Raw genomic sequence first — 16,552 nt, forward strand, 5'->3', positions numbered from 1 at the left:
ACGCTAGTTTTGTTTCTCATGAGTAGTCCCCTCCCGGTAATCCGAATGGGAGACTATTTTACCTCCGGAATATTTTACCCAAGAGGACGCCTTCATCATTCAGTCATATAGTAAAGCTGCATGCCCTCGGGAAAAATTACGGCTGTAGTTTCCCCTTGCTTTCAGCTGTTCGCAACACCAGCACAGCAAGGCCGTTTTGATTAGTGTTACAAGGCCAGATCAGTCAATTATCCAGACTGTTGCCCCTGCAACTACTGAAAAAGCTGCTGCCCCTCTTCAGGAACCACACGTTTGTCTGGCCTCTCAACGGATAACCCGCTGTTGTGGTTGCACCTACCGCACGGCGTGTTGATAGCTGTGTTGCTGAGGCACGCAAGCGTCCCCACCAACGACTCTTATAACTGCCATCTGGTTTCTATATAAATTGTAAATTGCGTTTTGCTCCCTGTATTTTACCCCTGTCACCTTCAGAATTTTGTAAAATTATTTTCATCTTTCTATCTTACACCTGTCGGCTCAAGATTGGCATCCTGATCTGTCTACGTCAAAGTAAGAACGTCTTTGTTTCAATAAACTCTACCCAATAAAAACTGCTCTAGGCCGATATAGGTAAATTAGCATATGACCTACTCGATGGTGTAACACGACAACCTATAGTAATGGGGAGTGACACTTTATTCACTCATAAACACGCGACCGCGTACGCACAGGTGGAGTCTGAGATGGGATCATATTCGTGTTGATAGCTGAAAGCAGCTAGCCAGGAGCACGAGGAGAGCCAGTTTCACACTGTGCTCCACAGGTGGGGTTGTCCCTGGACTTCCACTAACTTCCACCGGCCGCTAAGGTGACCGCGTGACCGGAAAAACCTGTCCGTTGGGCAGCACAATGGCTGTTCGTTTCTCACGGCCGCTTTTCACAAAATTAAAGCCTACCCCAAAATTAATAAATACTGAACCATATGTGTCACTGACGAGCCAGTAGGCTCATTTGAAGCAGAAAAGATGGACGATAACGCGGGTGAAGAGGCGCCTTTGACATCTGCATTAGCATATGAATTATTGTAAGTTAAATGTTACAAACAATTCCTTAACTGTAAAAGTGAATGTCTCGGCAACGTATTAAACGATTGCAACAAACGAAGTATTTAAGGATATATCTCGTATCTGGCTGTGATAGCAGATTTACTGAAATTATTCACATATTTAAATGAGAGTCCGAAAAATGGATTTTGCACAGCTAAAACCAGCTTTTCTTACCAAATAAATAGAGAAACATTAAAGGTAGCTGCGGTACTGTAAACTTTAGATATATAGCAAAATATTTAATGTATAAATTAAATTGTTTGATAATATTTACACTTATAAATCCGAAAATGGAGGAAAACCAAAGAAACTATTATTTATAAATAAACTATCGTAGATGAATGAAAACTGATAACGGCACAATATTGAAACTTCCTGGCAGATTAAAACTGTGTGCCGGACCGAGACTCGAACTCGGGACCTTTGCCTTTTGCGGGCAACTGCTCTACCAACTTTTTTATTTTTTTTTTATTTTTTGTTAACATAAATGAGTATGCAGTCTCACCATCTGCAGAAACCTTTTTTTTTTTTTTTTTTTTTTTTTTTGGGAGCGCAGGAGAAAGAAAAACAAAGAGGCTGCAGATAGAGAGCTATGTGTGAAAAGGATAAACATGTGTAAGGGTAAAAAAAACTTAGAAGAGAAGGAGAAAAGAGAAGTGAAATAAAATAGGAATACTTTCCGCGCCATGCTCCACTTTGGCGCGCCATCAGAACAAAATGCATTCTACCATTGACCATTGAAGGGGAACGTAGGATCGTCCAGTCTTGGCTGGCACGGTTCGTTGAGATTCCAGCTTTGAGGCGGGTTGGTGAAAATACTCTGTAAATAGTTCGCGAAAGTGGCCCGATAGTGTCGATGTCGGCGAAGGGTGTGGTGATGTACTTGGAGGCTTGTCCAAAAGTCCACCGGATCGATGATGTCGTCCCGGAAGAGGTAGTTGACAGCCATGCCACTGATCCATGTGATGGCGTTCCACTTAGCCGATGGAAAGTAGGTCGTGTCGGGATGGATCATCATGGTAGGAGAAACTTGATGTGGTGGTACTCGGAGGTAGAAAGCCACAATCTTCCGTACGAGGGTCCAGAGAGCTGCTGCTGGCCCACACTCAAAACGATGTAAATCTGTATCTTCGACATTGCACTTGAGGCACAGGGGTGAGTCCGCCAGTGCGATGCGATGCAGTTTCTGTCTTGTAGTATACTTGCCGTTGACGAGAAGGTACCACATAGAGGTGGTGTCAGTGGTGTGATATGGTTGGTGGATCGTTTTCCATACTGTAGGCCATGAAACCTGGGGGTGACGTGTTTCGACGGGGTTGCGGGGTGGAGACTTTCGGAGAAGGCGGTAGATGTCGCGGGTGGTCGACTTCCTGGTCGTGGGGAGCTCGATGCATATGTAGCTGTACTCCAAAAAGAAACGGCCGATATGTGACATCGGAGGTGGGATGTGTGCCAAAGACGTCGGTGGGCGTCTCGAAACAGGTGCGAGCTCGGTGGTCAACATTCCAGTAAAACTAGCATTTTGGCTTTTCCATAACCGGAGCATAGTATTGGGGTAAAGTGTCGTAGTCCTGGCTCTCACATTAATCAGATCGAGGCCACCATCCCGCTTCGGTAAGGTGAGAGCTTCATACTGGACTTTGAAGATGTGTCCAGAACAAATGAAATAGCCGAAAGCCGCCTGTAATCTGGCCGCCATTGTTGCAGTGATGGGCAGAATCTGCGCTATATGGGGTATCCGGGCTGCCAGATGGGTATTGACGAAGGTGACTCTCTGGCACATAGTCAGCGGGCGTAGTATGTGATTTTGTATGTTGGCCCGGATGCGTTGCAGCAGCGCCCGAAAATTGATCGCCGACGTGCGGCGAATGTCTCGCGTGTACACCAACCCGAGACAACGAAGGGTGTCCACCAGTTGAAATGGGACTACGCTGTCTGCGGGAAGGCCGCGGCCGATCTTCATGGCGCATGATTTTGCCACGTTCATAGCGCTCCCTGCCCCTGCACTGTAACGGGTAATGCACTGCATCGCAGCTTGTACGTCGGCCGCTGAACGTACGACGAGGGCCAAGTCGTCCGCGTAAGCTCGGCAGCGGAACATATGATCCCGGAGTGGAATACCTGTCAAACGTCGCCGTAATCCGCAAATGAGTGGTTCCATCGCAATGGCATAAAGCACCGTCGACAAAGGGCAACCCTGCCGTACTGAGCGTTCAATCCGTATAGGTTCTGTAAGTCTGCCGTTGACGAGAAGTCTGGACGTTGCTCCACGAAGGAGCCGCATAATCACTTGCGTGAACGTCGGGGGAATTGCCATTCGGTCCATCACTGCGTTGAGGAATGCATGATTGACGCGGTCAAACGCTTGTTTGAAGTCGATGGAGATTAAAGCGCCTGGCAGTCGCGAGTGTGTTGCCACAGCAATCACATCTCGATATTCACTGAGGGCTGTCTGTATATTACGATCGCCGCCTAAAGATGTTTGTTCGCGGGAAACAATGTCTCGTAAGACATGTTTGAGTCGCACTGCCAGAAGGCGTGTGAAAATCTTGAAGTCAGAATTGAGTAACGTGATCGGCCGATAACTGTCGAGTCGTGTTCCTCCTGCGGGTTTCGGGACTGGTACAAGTAAGCCTTCCATGAACATTGGTGGCGGGTTCGCCGCGCCGGACAAAAGTTCCCAGTACATGTCCCTCCATCGTGGTATCATCAAATCTTGGAAGGTTCTGTAAAATTCGAGAGGTAAACCATCCGGGCCGGGAGATCGATTCAGAGACCCTTTGGCCACAGCGCCTTGGACGTCGTCGGTGGTCACTTCAGAAGTCAGGAAGGTTGCAGCTGCTGCGTTTAGAGTACTAAGTGTCTCCTGGGCAACCTCAGCAATGGCCTCTGCACCGGCAGTTACTTCTTGATAGAAAAGTCTATAGTGCGTTGTGAATGCATCCGCAATGGTAGCTTGCGAAGTCAGCCGTCGTCCATCAGGTAAGTCTAAAGTTGTCATTAAAGCCTGTCGGCGTCGACGAACATTTTGAATAATATGATGCATAGAAGGTTCTTCACCTTTAAACCTATCTTGGCTGCGTGCTCGCACAATAGCTCCCTCTAGACGGCATCTGGTCAAGATTAAAATCTTTGCCTTGATGCGTTGAGCTTCTTTTAGACGATCCGGGGATGGAGGTTGATCCATGAGTTCACGTAGAGCGCTATAGTAGAAATCAGTTGTATGGTGATTCCACCTGGCTTTGGCTCTGCCATAGTGTGTCAATGTGCGTCGGATGGCCGGTTTGGCGCACAGCAACCACCACTGCAGTGTGGTCTCGTAACGCATAATGCGCTGAACACAGGTGTGCCACGTGTCGGTGACCTGTTGTCGATATTCAGGGTCCCGCAGTAGCGCGACATTGAGTTTCCAAGGTCCTGCACTGCGCCATACAGATTGTCGACGTAGGTTCATGGTACAGATGTAGATGTCATGATCCGAAAAGGCAGACGGCCAACGTTCCGCGTCGAGGAGAACTGATTTTAGAGCGTTAGAGATGTATATTCTATCAAGTCGGCTGGCGGAGTGGCTCGTGATGTGTGTATACCCCGGGCGGTCGCCGTGTACCACTCGCCAAGTGTCGAGGAGACGAAGGCGGCGGACGAGGAAGCGAAGTTCCGGACATGTGGTGAAATGGGGGTATTGGTCTGTGCGCTCGAGAACACAGTTGAAATCTCCACCTACGATGAGATGATCGTATCGGCCGAGGAATAAAGGCGTGATATCTTCTGCGTAGAACTGGGAGCGATCCCTCCGTTTATCAGTGCCCGATGGGGCGTAGATATTTATGATTTTGAGTCCTTCAACTGTTATGGCCACCCCTCGCGCTGTTGGGAGGTATGCGACATCGGAAACTGCAATCCCTTCTCGGAGGAGGATGGCTGCGCCTGTGTATTCCATAGCTGCAGGGACGGCGTACGTCTCATATCCATAACACCCAGTCCAAGTTGCTGTCCTCAGTTCTTGTAACAGGGCGATGTCGATGTCCGCTGCTCTTAGCGTGTCACGGAGCAGTTGAAGTTTAGCGTGGGAGCCGATATTATTAGTATTGATAGTAGCTATTCGGTACGCCTGATGGGAGATGCGTGCTGCCGATAGGTTCGTAGCTGGTGAAGATTGTTGTGGTGGATGCTGGAAGTCCATAGAAGTCGCAGGAGTCGCCGTAGAAACTTCCCCCATTTTAGTGTTGGTCTAACGGAGGAACAGATGTCATTTCCGCATCAGATGGAGGTGGGAAATCCGTGTCATCCGCCCATGAAAAATGTCCGACAGGTTTGACATCGGCGAGAGGTGGCAGCGCTGACCGAGTCGGCTCAATTGCGTCGATGACAACAAGCGTGCTATGTTCCATGGCGTCTGGGCGCGGGGCTTGCGCACGATCTCTGTTGGACGGTTCACCGTCTTGTGGATGACGCGTCTCCGTGGCAGAGGAGAAAGTGTTATCGTGTTCTCCGTCAGAGTGATGTGCCATCTCTTCGTTCTGCGGAGGGGGCTCAATGGTCGATTCTGATGTCTTGCGGCGTTTTTTTCGTCGTTTGGGCGACTTCTGCTTTCGGCAATGAGTTTCGGTGTCTGAGGAAGGAAGAGATTCACGTCGTTCCGGTACAAAAGCCGCGGGTGCTATGATGCGGTCGTCATTCTGCAGAACACTCTCATTGGTATCCTTGTGATCTTCTAGCGTGGGTGTGCCCGGCTGTTGGACATGTTCATGGGCGGCATCGCCGGTGTCAAGGTGCTGGGACGCCTCCGGGTGTATCGGACCAGAGAGACGCTCATGAACGGCGTCTTGTGTGGGCTGGACGTGCAGTGTCGCCGCATAGGTGACTGGAAGGGTGGTCGTGGTTCTGTCGGTGTTCGTATCGTCGGGCCTTAGTTGTGTGATGCGGCGTTGCAGGCATTCATTACGGACGTGGCCTTCTTTGCCACAACCGGAACATGTTCGAGGTTGTCCGTCGTAAATGACCACCGCACGGCAGCCGCCGATAGAAATGTACGATGGAACGTGCCGTTTGAGATCGATTCGGACTTGTCTCACACCATTAAGCACCGGATACGTCGTAAACTGTGCGCATGTCTCGGCTACGTGGCTCTGGACTTTTCCGAACGGGCTTAGCGCCGCGATGACTTCATCTTCATTCACCTCGAAAGGCAGTTCGAATACACGGATCGTCCGAAGGCCAAGTCCTGCATGGTCGACATCCACAGGCTCGACGTTTCCGTCGGAGTGCCGAAATTTTAGTCCATCTCGCGTCCTTTGAATAATCTCGTTGCAGGCAGCGTCGGAAGTCATCTTAACATAAACGACGCTGGTAATGATCGATAGGTGTATGCCGATGAGCTCGTCACGGGGGATCTTCACGTCTTCGCGTAGGAAGCGTTCGACGGCCAGTGCTTTGGGTCGTGCGTATTCATTTGAGAAGGTGAACTTAAGAGTGTTCTTCCTGTAAGAGTTGGCCATTAGAGCTTGTTCGACTAAGAAGCGCGGTGACGAGGAAGTAAACGAAACAATCCGCGCGCGCAGCGGCGTGGACGGCCGAGCGCGGCGCGAGTCGTGCTTGGGTAGCTCGGTTGGAAGAGCTCTCTGTTTTAATCTGCCAGGAAGTTTCATATCAGCGCACACTCCGGTCCAGAGTGAAAATCTCATTCTGGAAGCACAATATTTTTCGAAAAATTTCCTTGTGATTTGATGTATCAAATGTATATAAAAGGTTAAAATTGAGAATTTCAGCAATTTTCATATTTCGTAGTTTACTGACTTTGTGACGAAGCAAGCTACGATATTTTTACTTCCCCTCTTGTTTTCCCATCTGCCTCCCTAAAAAAACTTTTTTCATTTCTAACTCATTACCATTAACATTACGTGGTTTGTGTTTTCATGAAAGAGGATGGTTGACCCTAAGTTTTAAAAAATATAACACTTGACCTAATTTTGTGCTTAGTTTTATGTATGAAATTGAGTTATAATTTATTTTGACTATTCCTAGTTAGTATCTCTTGTTTATATGGTGAAATCAGTAATTGTTTCGTAACTTAAATTCTATTGTTGACTTATAAACAAATTTAAATTCTCTAATCATTGTAAACATTTGGAGGAATAACTAATAGTATTCTTAAAGGATCTATTTGGCTCTACTCGGAAACATGTTAGCAAAGCCAGCCCTTAATTAATTCCAAAGTAATCAACAGTTTTGTCCAAAGTATTGTTTGCGTAACTATATATGTTAATTTCACGATTTAAACAAAGAATCCAGCCTAACTCTTGTAGTAGAAGAAACTATAAAGAGATGGAATTTTTTGATTTATTCAGTTAACTTAATGAGTTAAGTTTTAATTGTAATTTCTGTAAATTTAGCTTCGAACAATGTGTAGTTTCGGCCCCTATTATTGTGAAGATATATAAAGGCTCGATTTTTGGTCACGAGACAGTCAGTCCACGGCCGAGTTTCAGACGAGGAACCTGTGTTGGTTAGAACGACAACAATGCATCAACTTAACATTGAAATAAATGTTACAGCACTAGGCAGTGTGTTACGGCAATGACAGTGTCTGTTCCATACGTACCTGATTATTCTGAAAGAACTGTGAATTATGTGGTTACGGTTTTACTGCTTGTAAATGTTCAACAGTAAACCATTGTAGCAGTATGTTGATGTTCGCCTGCAAACTATTAATGAGGCTTATGGGGAGTTAAAGCAATAGTGCACTGGCCATATATAACTGTGTATTATTGGGGGGTTGTGAAGAGTGAGAGTAAAAGGCTGTGAAACGCAACTGTGCATTTGTCAGCTACATCATTTACAGTAGGCAGTACTGCACGTCCACTTCCTATTTTTTTTTTTCAGCCAGTACGTCGACACAGAGTACAACAAACGAAGAAACAAAGTAGGCCAACCGCTACAACTTCAGTGGTGCTAGGTTTCCTGGGTGAACGGCGCCAATTGTGATGGGAGTCTAGGTTCGGATGCAGTTGCAGGCGGTCAGGCTATGCTAGGAAAAAGTTTTATATGATAGATTATGAAATAGCTGTTAGTTCGCGTGTGTAAATTATTCAGAGTTCGTGCTTTCGGACAGAGATATTTTTTAACATCTGATAAACTTGTTGCTTTTGGGATTGCGCGTGATACAAACCGCACATATAAGGTTTCAGTATGTAGTCATTGTGAAGTTTGCAGTTTCATATAATGTGGAACTTTAACGGTTTTCTAAAGATAACTCACTCAATTAACCGTGGTTTATTCAGCCGCCTCCAAGATCTTAAAATACTGGTCAGTCTCTGTGAACTATGACTTTCGATTTTTCTATGTTCTTATTGAAAATAAACTCGAATTTGTGAAACTTCAAAAATATGTGAGTGGATATGTGATTTTTGCATAGCAAAACCTGCCTGCATTTATGTTACACTGAAGAGGCAAAGAAAATGGTAGACCTGCCTAATATCATGTACGGTCCCCGCGAGAATGCAGAAGTGTCGCAACACGACGTGGCATGGACACGACTAATGTCTGCTGGAGGGAGCTGACACCGCGAATCGTGCAGGGCTGTCCATAAATCCGTAAGGGTAAGAGAGTGTAGAAATCTCTTCTGAAGAGCACGATGCAAGGCATCCCAGATATGATCAATAGTGTTCATGTCTGGGGAGTTTGGTGGCCAGCGGAAGCGTGTGCTCCTGGAGCCTCTCTGTAGCAATTCTGGACGTGTGGGGTGTCGCATTGTCGTGTTGGAATTGTCCAAGTCCGTCAGAATGGACAATGGACATGAATGGATGCAGGTGATCATATAGGGTGCTTACGTATGTGTCACCTGTCAGAGTCGTATTTAGACATATCAGGGGTCCCATATCACTCCAACTTCCCACGCCCCACACCACCTTGAACAGTTCCCTGCTGACATGCAGAGTCCACGGATTCATGAGGTTGTCTCCATATCCGTACACGTCCATCCGCTCGTTACAGTTTGAAACGAGACTCGTCCGACCAGGCAACATGTTTACAGTGATCAACGTTCAATGTCGGTATTGACGGGCCCAGGCGAGGCGTAAAGCTCTGCGTCGTGTAGTCAGCAAGGGTACACGAGTGGGCCTTCGACCCCGAAAGCCTATATCAATGATTTTTCGTTGAATGGTTCGCACGCTGACACTTGTTGATGGCTCAGCATTCAAATCTGCAGCAATTTGCAGAAGGGTTGCACTTCTGTCACGTTGAACGATTCTCTTCACTCGTCGTTGGTCCCGTTCTTGCAGGATTTTTTTCCGGCCGCAGCGATGTCGGATTTTGATGTTTTAATCGGATTTCTGATATTCTCGGCACTATGGGAAAATTCCCACTTCATCGCTACTTCGGAGATGTGTTCCCATCGCTCGTGCGCAAACTATAACACCATGTTCAAACTCACTTCAATCTTAATAACCTGCCATTGTAGCAGCAGTAACCGATCTAACAACAGCGTCAGGTACCTGTTGTCTTATATAGGCTGTGCTGACCGCAGCGCCACATTCAAATATTCAAATGTGTGTGAATTCCTAAGGGACCAAACTGCTGAAGTCATCGGTCCCTAGGCTTACACACTACTGAAACTAGCTTAAAGTAACTTATGCTATGAACAACACACACACCCATGCCCGATGGAGGACTCGAACCTCCGGTGGGAGGTGCCACGCAATCCGTGACATGGCGCGTCAAACCGTGCGGCCACTCCGCGCGGCACTGCCGGCCGTATTCTCCCTGTTTACACACCTCTGTATTTGAATATGCATGCCTAAACCAGTTTCTTTGGCGCTTCAGTGCATAACACGACGTTTCAAAATCATCTCTTCTCTTCTTATTGCCACTTCAACGAACATTCGAGCCAGTAATGTCGAACGACCGGTTCAAAATGGCTCTGAGCACTATGGGACTCAAGTGCTGAGGCCATTAGTCCCCTAGAACTTAGAACTAGTTAAACCTAACTAACCTAAGGACATCACAAACATCCATGCCCGAGGCAGGATTCGAACCTGCGACCGTAGCGGTCTTGCGGTTCCAGACTGCAGCGCCTTTAACCGCACGGCCACTTCGGCCGGCTCGAACGACCGCTACGGTTACGGTTTGTTACGAGGACCACGAAGAACCTGCATGAGGACACTGGGGCGCTGTTGGACCGCCACTAATCTTGGACCGCCGCGGATCGTGGCCCGCCACTGATCTATCCCTCCACGTTCTCCTCTGGCGCCGCCGGGACGTGGGAACAGATAGTGCCCGCCGTATCTCCAGCTGTATGCTGACAGTGGAGAAAATATCTGCCGAGTCTCCAGTGCTGTATGGATAACGCAGACCATCGAAAAAAAAAATCCCTTATGAGCGGGAACGGTGGCACGAAGGAATGCCATGTAGACTACAACTCTGCAGAGTTTGGAGCAATTTCAAGCAAACGTGGGTAGACATCAATTACTGTCTGGAAGTACTCTGAGCAGGAAGGAGGTGGCACGTATATGTAAAATGACTTATAATAACGTCGCAGCCAGAGCCTTTGTAGTCGCTAGCTCACTGCTAACAGTCCCACTGATATTTCGTCCCCAGTAGCAGGTTGTTGGTTGTTTTGGTTGTTTTGGGGAAGGAGACCAGACAGCGTGGTCATCGGTCTCAACGGATTAGGGAAGGATGGCGAAGGAAGTCGGCCGTGCCCTTTCAGAGGAACCATCCCGGCATTTTCCTGGAGTGATTTAGGGAAATCACGGAAAACCTAAATCAGGATGGCCGGACGCGGGATTGAACCGTCGTCCTCCCGAATGCGAGTCCAGTGTCTAACCACTGCGCCACCTCGCTCGGTCCAGTAGCAGGGATATGGTGCGAAAGAGGTGATAGGTACTTAATGACTTTAGAACGTAAGTTACACGTCTCATTCCACGCTAAGACCATTGCGTCACAAAAGTGACGCGTTGTCAGAAGAATTTGCATGTTCCGGGTTTCCTGCAGACACGGTTGTGCTGCGGTACGGATATCAGGAGGATCGCAGTGTGCGAGTTAAATGACGTAGCAACTGGAAACGCACTCCAGAGTTGATGTACGCGGGACAGTACTATTCACGTGAACAAAACGTCTAAGTTTCACACAGGTTTTCCGAGAAGTTCTGGCAGCGTATGGACCAAATGCAATGACGCGTCAGGCCGTAGTGAAATGGTGGCAACGATTTGACCGAGGCCGCACTACACAGAGGTGGGTGCTGCTGACTGGGACGTCCTGATTTTCCACCACACGATTCCCACATTTCTGGCAGCTTGACGGCAGATCTTGGTGGAAACAGGTTTCCTGCGATGAGGATGTTGACACAGCAGGTCTCGAATGCCTCCGTGCCCAAGGAGCGGATTTCTATTGTCCATGAAATGAATTACTCGGAGAAAGTTCCGACCGGTGTTTACAGAGACTTGGAGGCTGTGTTGAGAAACAGTATCGTGTACCTTGTCACTCTGATGTGTAGTGCAGCTTTCAACAGAAGTTACTCGGCCTGCCACGATAATGTGTAACTTAGTTTTTGAAGTCCCCTCGTAAAAACAACAGAAGTTACTTTTCGTTTTGTAACAGCTTAATCATGTGTTCTATTTTAGGCTAAGAGTCCGTATCTGACCCTAGGTATCTTTGTATCACGTACAGTTTCAACACTGTTGCACTTTCTTTTAACCGGAAAAATTACACATGCACCTGGAGTGAAAAGTCATTTAATTCTTCAGTATCTACAAAGCTGTTATTGAAGTACGAATATGAAAAGATCTCCTTTGTTGCAACGAATTATGTGTTTATACGCTTACATTTCTTTCTCTCTTGTCTTCAAAGCATCTGATATAGTTTTTTTCATGTTGCACTGTCTGCTGTAGCCCCCGGTGAAGCGAGCACGTTTGCTACAACAGAAACTGGGCTACTTTTGCTGTCAAAGAACTTGTTAAAAACTTCCTTGCATGATACATAAGCCGCTGTCTCACACGCAGTCATTTCTAATCAAAAGTTGGAATCTAACGTCATTTTTCAAAAAATGCCTCTGAGCACTATGGGACTCAATATCTGAGGTCATCAGTTCCCTAGAACTGAGAACTACTTAAACCTAACTAACCTAAGGACGTCACACACATCCATGCCCGAGGCAGGATTCGAACCTGCGACCGTAGCGGTCGCGCGGTTCCAGACTGTAGCGCCTAGATCCGCTCGGCCACTTCGCCCGGCTAACGTCATTTTTCCAATGTCACGCCCAAGAAATACGTCTTCTTTCGATTTGCTTTTGATAAGTGAGAAAGCTATAAGAAAAAAAGAGTAATTTACAATAGCTATAACAGCCAAGAAGCTGTAATAAGAATGGAAGACCAACAACGAAGTCCTTGGATTGAAAAGATGCAGTCTTTCTGCCCTACTTTCCAATCAGTACATGGACGAAGCAATGACGGAAATAACAGAAAGGTTTGGAAGTGGGATTAAAATTCAAGGTGAACGGATAGCAATGAGGAGATTCCCTGAAGACATTGCTTTCCACACTAGTAGGAGGAAGATTTGCAGAATATACTGAACGAAATGAACTATCTACTGCACGCAGATTATGGACGGAGAGTAAACCGAAGAGGCGAAAGTAATCAGGAGGAGGGCAAATGAGATTATTGATCAAATTAATATACAAATTGGAGGCCACAAAACAGGCGAAGTAAAGAAATTCTGCTACCTCGGAAACAAAATAAACCACGGCGGACGAAGCGAGGAGGACATGGAAAAGCACGTTAACACAAGCAGAGAGGGCATTCCTGAACAAGAGAAGTCTACCAGCATCAAACATAAGCCTTAGTTTGAGGAAGAAATTTCCTGTGCACAGCACTGAATGATAGTGAATTATGGACAGTGGGGAAACCGGAACAGAAGACAATCGAAGCGCTTGGGTTGTGGTGCTACAAAAGAATGTTGAAAATCAGGTGGACTGATAAGGTAATGAACGAGGAGATTCTCCGCGGAAACGCCGAGTATAAAAGTATGTGGAAGATATTTACAACAACAAGGAACGGGATGATAAGACATGTGTTAAGAGATCAGGGAATAACTCCCATGCTACTAGAGAGAGCTTTAGAGGGTAAATACTGTGGCAAAACCCCGAGATTATGATATATCCAAGAAATAATTGTGAATTTTGGATGAAAGTACCAATCAGAGATGAATAATCTGACACAGGACAGGGAGTCGTTACGGACTACATCGAACCAGTCAAAGGACTGATGAGCTCTCCCCAAAGAAAAAGATTAGAAACTTTTGCAGAAGTATTTGACACATTCTCCATGTTTGGACAAGGCTTTCGTAAATTGTTTCATTAGACCCAACTTAATGTCTAGAAATGGCAGTAGAAATCTTGCGTATAAGGAGAAGAGACAAAGAGCTTCTCATGCCAGTTTCACTATATGCAACATGTCCAGCCACTGCTACCGAAATTTCTTCTTAATTTTATTATTAATTGAAGTAGTGTATAAAATGCGCTGGTGTGCGAAGTTTAAGGATAAAAATAACTTTCACATGATATGACAGTGCCAAGTAACATATCTCGATGAAACCTGAACCATGCACAGAAAGAACTGTTACAAAATAGTAGGGAGGGTAACCGAAAGAAATACGCAATGACACGAACAGAAATAATACTTCATTCAAGGACAATAATGCACTAAAGTCATCGCGATTCATGATGGTCCCCTGGACATTGCAAAACCTAGAACATGGCTCCTAACAGGCTGTCTGATTCCACAGACGACAATGCATGCTATGCAACATGTTCTGCCCCAGCCACAAGGTTCGTAAGGAGTTCTTATGGTAGGGCGTTGACAACTCCTGGTCACGTGGACGTGAAGCAATACGTCTTCCCAACGCATCCCACATGAGATTGATGGGATACACGAGGGTCGTCCACAAAGTAAGTTCCGTTTGGTTATATAAAACAAACGTGTACAGATACAGAAAAAATATTTATTGTACAAAAATCTACAATTGTTAAACTACTTTTCTACGTAGCTTCCGAAATTTTGTAGGCGCTTGTTTTAGCGTGGCACAAGTTTTTGTATGCCTTCTTCATAGAAGGTTGCCGCCTTTGTATTCAACCACGTGGTAACATGTTCTTTCAGCTCGTCATCATCGTTGAAGTGTTGACCACCAAGGTCAGATTTGAAGTGTAAGAAGAGATGAAAGTCGCTAGGAGCGAGGTCCGGGCTGTACAGAGGATGATCAAACGCGTCCCAGTGAAATTCTCGTAAGAGATGTTTGGTCACATTCGTCGTGTGAGGTCGGGCATTATCGTGGGGAAAAAACAACACCTTTTTGACAGTAATCCTCGGCGCTTGTTCTGTATTGCGCGGCACAATTTATTAATGGTCTCGCAGTAACCATGTGCAGTGATTGTTTGGCCTCGTGGTAACAAATCAATCAGCAAAATGCCTTTTCTGTCCCAAAAAACGGTGCACATTACTTTTCGGGGTGTCAAGATTTGCTTAGGCTTAATCTTCGTTGGGAATGAAGTGTGCCTCCATTCCATTGATTCCCGTTTTGTTTCGGGGTGTCGTACGATACCCAAGTTTCATCCCCTGCGACTATCTGAGAAAGAAAAGCATCGCCTTCTTCATTGTAGCGTGTCAAAAACTGAAGTGCACTGTCCATCCGTTGTTTTTTGTGTTGTTCAGTAAGAATTTTGGGTACCCAACGTGAGCAAAGTTCTCGAAATTTCAGTTTTACAGTAGCAATGTCATGAATTAGTGATCGTGACATTTGCGGAACTTCCATAGCAAGGGCACTAAGTGTAAACTGATGGTTGTGCTTCATCTTCTCTTCAGTTGTGTGACCCAGTTCATCAGTAACCACAGTCGGTCGTCAAATTCGTTCTTCATCGTGCACTTCATCACGTCCTTCATTGAAGAGTCTGACCCATCTTCTAACCATTGAATCACTCATAGCACTTTGTCCGTAAACCTCGCAGATTTACCGATGAATTTCCTTTGCTTTAACTTTCTTTGCATTTAGAAAACGAATCACAGATCTGATTTCACAAGCGGCGGTATTTTGAATTACGGCTGACATTATAAAGTAGCACTACAAAACACACGTCGGCAGCAGCGATCTGAAAATGGCGTACATGTGTTCTCCTTGAGTCAGAGTAACTGCCGTGCATGCTCGGAACTGCGATCGTAGCGCTGCCGCGGATAGAAATAGAAACGGAACTTACTTTGTGGACGACCCTCGTAAGTCAGGGGAACGGACAGGCTAGCCCATTCACCGAATAACCTCTCTTTTCTGAAGCGCCTCCCCCTGCTCTTTTCGATGCGGTCGCTTATTGTCATCCATAGCAATGAACTCAGAGCCGAATGCACCCATGAAAAGACGCAGATGTGGAAGGAGTACAGTGTCACTACATCGTTGACTAATGAGGGCACTGTGTTCTATGATTTGGAGGACAGTACGCCCATGCAACATGATGCCTCCCCATACCGTAACAGTTCGATCAGCAAAACTATCATGTTCGACAATTTCCCTGGATGCATTTCGTGTTCCCACCTCTCACCATGTGAGGGTACGTCCACCGCCGGCCAGTGTGGCCGAGCGGTGCTAGGCACTTCAGTCTCGAACCGAGCGAATGCTACGGTCGCAGGTTCGAATCCTGCCTCGGGCATGGACGTGTGTGATGTCCTTAGGTTAGTTAGTTTTAAGTAGTTCTACGTTCTAGGGGACTGATGACCTCAGATGTTGAGTCCCATAGTACTCAGAGCCATTTGGTACGTCCATCAGACTGAATCTACTCTTGTCCGAAAGAGCACGCGATGCAACTTCTCGTTGGTCCAGTAGTTATACCCCTGGCACCATCGCAAACGTTTTCACATGAATCACTTGAGCACAAATGACAGCTCCGCCAATGCACTGTCCTTTCATACTTTGTGCACGAGATACTACCGGCATCTGTATGTGTGCTTGTCAGTATCCCACGACTTTTGTCACCTCACTGCAATACTGTCCTCAAGGGTCTGCGTCCATGACACCAAGGATGTTTCGATCAGCCGTTCGCCTGTATGGCGGTGGATCCCAATACGATAGTCGACCTAGTGTGTAGGCCGTCACTCAGTACTATTTATTGACATATACTTGATTATCACTTGCTGTAGTCTGGCTGGTTGGAAACTGAGGCATCGGAGATTCATAAGTAGCCAGAGTGTGAAGTTACTCCGAAGGTACATGGGCCGATAGCTGATGCTGTGACCCTTACCCTACAATGCATACCCTCTCTCTTCCGCCGCACAGTTCTATAAGTCATTCATTTCCATAAATTCAGATACTAGCCGGCCGCTGTGGCTGAGCGGTTCTAGACGCTTCAGTCCGGAACCGCGCGACTGCTACGATCACAGGTTCGAATCCTGCCTCGGGCATGGATGTGTGTGATGTCCTTAGGTTAGTTAGGTTTA

General features: G+C 46.6%; 2 protein-coding genes across 2 annotated transcripts in view; one reads left to right on the plus strand and one right to left on the minus strand.

The window, feature by feature from the left end:
• Nucleotides 1-16,552, minus strand: part of LOC124593933 (serpin B6-like) — a 220,069-nt gene that overhangs the window by 201,920 nt on the left and 1,597 nt on the right. The gene's annotated exons all lie outside the window — the stretch shown is intronic.
• LOC124593934 overlaps nucleotides 1-16,552 on the plus strand; it is a 278,695-nt gene that overhangs the window by 64,103 nt on the left and 198,040 nt on the right. The gene's annotated exons all lie outside the window — the stretch shown is intronic.

The sequence above is a fragment of the Schistocerca americana genome, chromosome 2 (genome assembly GCF_021461395.2).
Source record: "Schistocerca americana isolate TAMUIC-IGC-003095 chromosome 2, iqSchAmer2.1, whole genome shotgun sequence".
In the NCBI taxonomy this organism is placed as follows: domain Eukaryota; kingdom Metazoa; phylum Arthropoda; class Insecta; order Orthoptera; family Acrididae; genus Schistocerca; species Schistocerca americana.